Raw genomic sequence first — 7,466 nt, 5'->3', positions numbered from 1 at the left:
AGAACTTGCCTTATGTATCTGGGTGCTCCTGTATTGGGTCCATATATGTTTAGGATCATTAGCTTTTCTTGTTGTATCGATCCTTTTACCATTATGTAATGGCCTTCTTTGTCTCTCTTGATCTTTGTTGCTTTAAAGTCTATTTTATCAGAGATGAGAATTGCAACTCCTGCTTTTTTTTGCTCTCCATTTGCTTGGTAAATCTTCCTCCATCCCTTTATTTTGAGCCTTTGTGTATCCTTGCATGTGAGATGGGTTTCCTGGATACAGCACACTGATGGGTTTTGGTTTTTTATCCAATTTGCCAGTCTGTGTCTTTTGATTGGTGCATTTAGTCCATTTACATTTAGGGTTAATATTGTTATGTGTGAATTTGATACTGCTATTTTGATGCTAGCTGGCTGTTTTGCCTGTTAGTTGATGTAGATTCTTCATTCTGTTGATGCTCTTTAGCATTTAGTGTGATTTTGGAATGGCTGGTACTGGTTGTTCCTTTCTATGTGTAGTGCCTCTTTTAGGAGCTCTTGTAAAGCAGGCCTGGTGATGACAAAATCTCTGAGTACTTGCTTGTTCGCAAAGGATTTTATTTTTCCTTCACTTCTGAAGCTCAGTTTGGCTGGATATAAAAATCTGGGTTGAAAGCTCTTTTCTTTAAGGATGTTGAATATTGGCCGCCACTCTCTTCTGACTTGTAGTGTTTCTGCCGAGAGATCTGCTGTGAGTCTGATGGGCTTCACTTTGTGGGTGACCCAACCTTTCTCTCTGGCTGCCCTTAGTATTTTCTCCTTTATTTCAACCCTGGTGAATCTGACATTTATGTGCCTTGGGTTTGCTCTTCTTGCGGAATATCTTTGTGGTGTTCTCTGTATTTTCTGGATTTGAATATTGGCCTGCCTTGCTAGGTGGGGGAAATTTTCCTGGATAATATCCTGAAGAGTATTTTCCAGCTTGGATTCATTCTCTTCGTCATTTTCTGGTACACCTATCTAACGTAGGTTAGGTCTCTTCACATAGTCCCACATTTCTTGGAGATTTTGTTCATTCCTTTTTGCACTTTTTTCTCTAATCTTGGTTTCTCATTTTATTTCATTGAGTTGATCTTTGACTTCTGATATTCTTTCTTCTGCTTGGTCAATTCAGCTGTCGAAGCTTGTGTATGCTTCACAAAGTTCTCGTGTTGTGTTTTTCAGCTCCTTCAATTCATTCATATTCCTCTCTAAGTTATCCATTCTTGTTATCATTTCTGCAAGTCTTTTTTCAAGGTTCTTAATCTCTTTGCATTGATTTAAAACATGTTCTTTTAGCTCACAAAAGTTTCTCATTATCCACCTTCTGAAGTCTAATTCCGTCATTTCGTCACTGTCATTCTCCGTCCAGCTTTGTTCCCTTGCTGGTGAGGAGTTTTGTTCCTTTGTAGGAGATGAGGTGTTCTGGTTTCTGGTGTTTTCCTCCTTTTTGCGCTGGTTTCTTCCCATCTTTGTGGATTTATCCACCTGTCGTCTGAGTAGTTGCTGACTTTTCGATTGGGTCTCTGAGTGGACACCCAGATTGTTGATGATGAAGTATTTCTGTTACTTTTTTTTCCTTCTACCAGTCTAGCCCCTCCACTGTATGACTGCTGAGGTCCACTCCAGGCCCTGCTTGTCGGGGGTGCACCTATAGCAGCTGTGGAACAGTGAGGGATGCTACCAGTTTCTTTTTCTGCTATCTTTGTCCCAGAATGATGCCTGCCAAATGTCAGTCTTCTAGATATAGAGGGGTCAGGGAGCTGCTTGAGGAGACAGTCTGTACTTTATAGCAGCTCAAGTGCTGAGCTGTGAGCTCTGTTGTTCATTCAGGGCTGTTAGGCTGCTACGTTTAATTCCGCTGCAGCAGAACTCATAAAAAAAACTCTTTTGTTTCAGATGCTCTATCTCGTGGGTTTTGGGCTTTCTTTATGAGTGTCCATTGCGCTGTCCTGCCCAGCTAGGAGGCATTCTAGTCACTATTTGCCTGCCGAGGCTCCACTATGCCGGTGTGAGGTCCTCCCTGTTGTTGCAGGCTCTGCCCTGCTTCTGTGGTCTCTGCCCTGCTGCCACGGGCTATGCCCTGTGGTGGAGTCTCTCTATTGTGGCAGGTTGCCTCGGCAACAGCAGGCTGCATCAGCAATGGGACTGTAACCTCAGTAGGGCGGATTGCCTCAGTAATGGCAGATGCCCCTCCCCCACCGAGCTGCACCATCCTCGGTTCAGCTGTGCCTGCAGTGAAACTCTCCACCCGGAGTGTTTGGAATCGCCATTTTGTTTGTCCCACTGCGCTGGCCCAAACGCCATTTTCCTTAAATCTGCTGGCCTGGCTCACTGTCCAAGTCCCGTTCAATCAGATGGATATGCCACTCTGCCCTCTCAAGTCTCAGATTGCCGGTTAAACAGGGCACCCAGACCAATGCGCTTTGTGCAGAGCGCTGTGGAGCACCACTGCACTGTAGCGCCTGCTGCCGGCTGTACCAGATGCCAGCTGCACTTGCCAAAACTGCTGCACTGGCGTGCCACATCTCTTTTATACCTGGGAATTTTCCCATTCTGTGGGCAACAAAGGTCCATCTGGAAATGAGGCCCTGACTCACCCTCTGCACGTTCACCAAGAGCTTCAATCCTGGGTTGTTCTCACGGTGCCATCTTGAGTCCTCTCTCGGGTTAATATTGTTATGTGTGAATTTGATCCTGCCATTTTGATGCTAGCTGGCTGTTTTGCCCGTTAGTTGATGAAGATTCTTCATTTTGTTGATGCTCTTTAGCCTTTAGTGTGTTTTTGGAATGGCTGGTGCTGGTTGTTCCTTTCTATATGTAGTGCCTCTTTCAGGAGCTCTTGAAAAGCAGGCCGGGTGAGACAAAATCTCTGAGTACTTGCTTGTTTGCCAAGGATTTTATTTTTCCTTTACTTATGAAGCTCAGTTTGGCTGGATATGTAATTCTGGGTTGAAAGTTCTTTTCTTTAAGGATGTTGAATATTGGCCCCCACTCTCTTCTGACTTGTAGAGTTTCTGCCAAGAGATCTGCTGTGAATCTGATGGGCTTCCCTTTGTGGGTGACCCAACCTTTCTCTCTGGCTGCCCTTAGCATTTTCTCCTTCATTTCAACCCTGGTGAATCTGACGATTATGTGCCTTGGGGTTGCTCTTCTTGCGGAGTATCTGTGTGGTGTTCTCTGTATTTTCTGGATTTGAGTGTTGGCCTGCCTTGCTAGATGGGGGAAATTTTCCTGGATAATATCCTGAAGAGTATTTTCCAGCTTGAATTCATTCTCTTTGTCCCCTTCTGGTACACCTATCAAATGTAGGTGAGGTCTTTTCACATAGTCCCACATTTCTTGGAGACTTTGTTCATTCCTTTTTGAAAAAATGAAACGCTTCATGAATTTGCATGTCATCCTTGCACAGAGGCCATGCTAATCTTTTCTGTATCATTCCAATTTTAGTATATGTGCTGCCAAAGTGAGCACCTGTTTTTAGATCCTGAAGAATTGCCACTTTTTCTTCCACAATGGTTGAACTAATTTACACTCTCACCATTTCTGAGTTGAGGAGACTCCAAGATTCCAAAGGGCAGAAATGCTAAGATTTGTGGTGTAGAATACACAAGAAAAGAGAATTGCATAGGAAAGCTCCAGGTATCTTTGTGAATAATACTCTTTAGTCTTTATCCAAGTATATTGATATGTGTGTGGATAAGAGGTAACTGTTCTAGGCCATGTGGAGAAACACACACACACACACACACACACACATGAAAAAATAGGCAGAGCAATTTCTGGAGTAAACAGAAAAGTGAAAATATTATATATTTCCACTAGTCAGAGGGGAAGAAATTCCAACTAGGGAAGCATTCAATAGTCTTCAAAAGAACTTTGACTAAGTAGGCGAATGTATACCCACCCTAACAAAGCTTTAAAAAGCAAGTCTTGTAGATACCTAACTACTTAGAAGTCACTTAGCTCTGTGCCAGAATAAAATCTAACTCTCTCTAAAAAAACAAACACAACACAGTCAAGCAAATAACAATGTAAATTTTACAATGTCTAGCATCCAAACAAATATTACCAGCCCTGTTGCTTGGTTTAAATGTGTCTCTTCCAAAATTCAGATGTTGTTGCATTAAGAGGTAAGATCTTTAACCGACGATTAGGCCATGAGGACTCAGTAATCATGAAAGGAATTAGGTGCTCTTATAATGGGGCTTAATGGAGAGAGTTGCTTTGTTTTCTCACTCTTCTGCTATACAAGGACACTGAGTCCCTTCCATTTGGAGGACATAGCATTCAAGGTGCCATCTTAAAAACAGAGATCAGACTTCACCAAAAACAAACCTGTGAATACTTTGGTCTTGAATTTTCCAGCCTCCAAAGTTCTGAGAAAGGGAATTTTTATTCTTTAGATATTATCCAGTCTATGGTATTCTGCTATAGCAACATAAATGAACTAAGACGTGTGAAAAAGCAGGAGCGTATGACTAATCATCAAAGGACAACTAATAGAAACAGACACAAAAATCATAGAGAGGATGAATTTAGCAATCAAAAGATTTAAAAAACTAGTAGAGTAATTATAAACATATTTTATTTGTTCAAGAAATATATATATTCTATATGCTAAAGAATATAGAGGAAAACATGAGCACTATGATATGAAAAATAAATAGTTTCTAAAAACTGAAAATGCTGGAAATGAAAAATATGACATCTGAAAAAATATATATTGGATAAGATTAAAAGAAGAATATTCCAGAAGAAAAAATATATAAAATTGAATACAGAAAAACAACATATCTGAAATAAAGAACAAAACTTCAGTAGAGCATCCTGTGACATACGGAAAAATATCAGCAAACTAACACACATTTCTGGACTTTTGTAAGAAGAGGATTACAAATATATTTGAAGAAATATAAAACTATAAATCCACAAGTACAAGATGCTCAGTGATTGAGACAGAAAATGAGTGTATAGAACTCTAGAAAAGTACATCATAATCAAATTGCTGAGAATAAATGGTAAACAGAACACTTATCAGAAACAGAAAAAAAAGACATGCAGAATAAGAGTTATAAAAATGATAGCAAATTGGTGTCAGAAATCACACAAATCAGAAGATCTAAAATTTCTAAACTTTAGAACTAAAATCTTCAAATTTTTGAAAAGCTCTAAAATCCCCAAATTTTTGAAAATTAAAAAGCATACTATTAAAAGAAGATGGGTCAAAGGAGTAATTAGGATGTATATTAGAAAATATGTTAAGTAAAATTAAAGGAATAGAAAAACATATCAAACTGTATCTAATGAAGCAAAAGCAATGCTTTAAGGGATATGTATAGTAAAAATACTTACATTGAAAAATAAGAAAAACAGCTTTCCCTTAAAAACTGGAAAACAGGTGAGTTAAAAAAAACAAGTAGAAGAAAAAATAATAAACATAGCTTATAAAAATAGTAAAATATAAATCAGAAAAACAATAGATAAAATGAAGTCAAATGATGGTGCTTTGAAAAGATCAATCAAAGTTGTAAACCTATAACTCAATGGCCAAGAAAAATGTAAGAAAATAAAATTACCAATGTCAGAAATGAAAACATCTCTTACAGAAGTTAAAAATATAATGACAATATATCATAAATAACAGTATGACATTAAATTTGATGGCATAGACGAAATGAGCTAATTCCTTGAAAGACATGTATTATCAAAGTTCATTTAAAAATAGTCTGAAGAACTGTGTCAATTAAGAAATTTATTTGCTGTTAAAAATGTCACAATGAAAATCTCAAAACACAATGGCTTTATATACTAATTTTAAATATTTAAAAAATAAATAATACAAATGAAGACATAGTAAATATTTAAGGAAGTGCTATTATAAATTTTATACAAACTTTTCTGAAAAAATGAGTAGGAAACATTTCCTAACTCATCTTATGAGACCCACTTTATTCTAACAATACTACTAGGCAAAGCCATTAGAAGAAAATTATAAGCTAATATCTCACATGAGCTTAGATAAACATATAGTAACATTTTAAAACGTCAAATCTGGCAACTAATAAAAAATAAGTAAGATGATATTTGAATACCAAATAGTAATACTACTCTAGGAATGTAAAATTGGTTTAACATTGTTTCACATGTAAATTTTCAATATCTCAAAAGAAGTAGTACTCAAATATAAATTTCCTCTGCAAGGCAATTTACTTCTATAGAAGGGTGCAGCTCAAAGATGAAACAGTGGTGAGTGCACACCTGGACATGGGAGGGAAAGGAGTACTTTTTCCTGACGGGGTCATCCTTGCTGCTGTGTTATCCCCTATTGGCTAGGGTTAGACCACACCATCTAGATTAATCCCAATTGGCTATTTTAAAGGGATACGAGCTGGAGTGGCTGCATGGTAGTTTGGTGGGAAGGACAGTTATGGGCTAAGAGTAGTGAGCCAGGGGTCAAAGCAGGTGACTGGATCAGGTAACCTGAGCAGGTGGCCGGGATAAGTCAGGACGGAGCAGGGGACTGGGGGAACAGATGTGAACTACTGATGAGAACTGGTGGAAAAGGTTGTTTACTGAAACTACAAAGAAGTTAAACTTTAAAATGGAGAAGTAAAGAATAAGAGAGCTGAACATACTGACATAGATTGGAAGTTCACGATGTCTAACAATTGCAAATTAATCAATGTACTTCACAATGCTTATAACCAAACTAAAAATTAAAAAAGGCCATTTGGTGCTCGCTTTGGCAGCACATATACTAAAATTGGAACGATACAGAGAAGATTAGCATGGCCCCTGCGTAAGCATGACACGCAAATTCATGAAGCGTTCCATATTAAAAAAAAAAAAAAAAAAAGTCCATTTGATCCTCACAACATACAGAGAAAACAGCTTGACAAAAGTTAATACAAATTTATGGTAATAAATCTCAACAAATTAATTATAATAGGTAACTTTTTCAAACTAATAACAGGCATATATTTCAAAAACTGCTAATTTTTTATAACTCATTATAATATAAAGTTGAATACTGATTTTTTTATCCCAAGTATTTGAGTCAAGGCAACAATATCCACTTTCAGCACTTCTAATCACTGTTGCATTGTAGGTCCTAGCCCATGCTATCTGAGAAATTATTTTTTTAAGTCATAAAGACAAAGAAAAAGTGAAACCTTTTTGTTGTTGTTAAAGGAGGGGAGGGAGGAGGCGGGGGAAACAAAGCAGAAAGGGGTTATAGAATGTGGGTTTTTCCCACAAGAGACTTTGCAGGGCAATTTCAAGGTATGGCAATGAAATATATTTTAGGGTAAAACATTTTTATTTTCTTCCTTGCTATCCCAGAGTGAGATTGGAAAGCAAGTCATGATATACAGGGTCAAATAAAATCCATTTGATGAGAATTTATGGTTTGTAGGGCATGACTCCCTGGACCCCTTAGATAGGAATTTGGGCAGGATG

The 7,466-nt window shown here is 37.9% G+C and overlaps 2 non-coding genes across 2 annotated transcripts; one reads left to right on the top strand and one right to left on the bottom strand.

Moving 5' to 3' along the window:
- Positions 1–3,372: 3,372 nt before the first annotated feature.
- On the bottom strand, positions 3,373–3,479 carry LOC118146480 (U6 spliceosomal RNA). The gene has a single exon (XR_004732342.1). It is a non-coding gene; the product is annotated as a U6 spliceosomal RNA (small nuclear RNA).
- Positions 3,480–6,741: 3,262 nt separating this feature from the next.
- On the top strand, positions 6,742–6,848 carry LOC118146477 (U6 spliceosomal RNA). The gene has a single exon (XR_004732339.3). It is a non-coding gene; the product is annotated as a U6 spliceosomal RNA (small nuclear RNA).
- Positions 6,849–7,466: the final 618 nt, after the last annotated feature.

This window comes from Callithrix jacchus, chromosome 12, assembly GCF_049354715.1.
Source record: "Callithrix jacchus isolate 240 chromosome 12, calJac240_pri, whole genome shotgun sequence".
NCBI classification, from domain to species: domain Eukaryota; kingdom Metazoa; phylum Chordata; class Mammalia; order Primates; family Cebidae; genus Callithrix; species Callithrix jacchus.
This window is presented reverse-complemented; position numbering and strand designations above follow the sequence as displayed.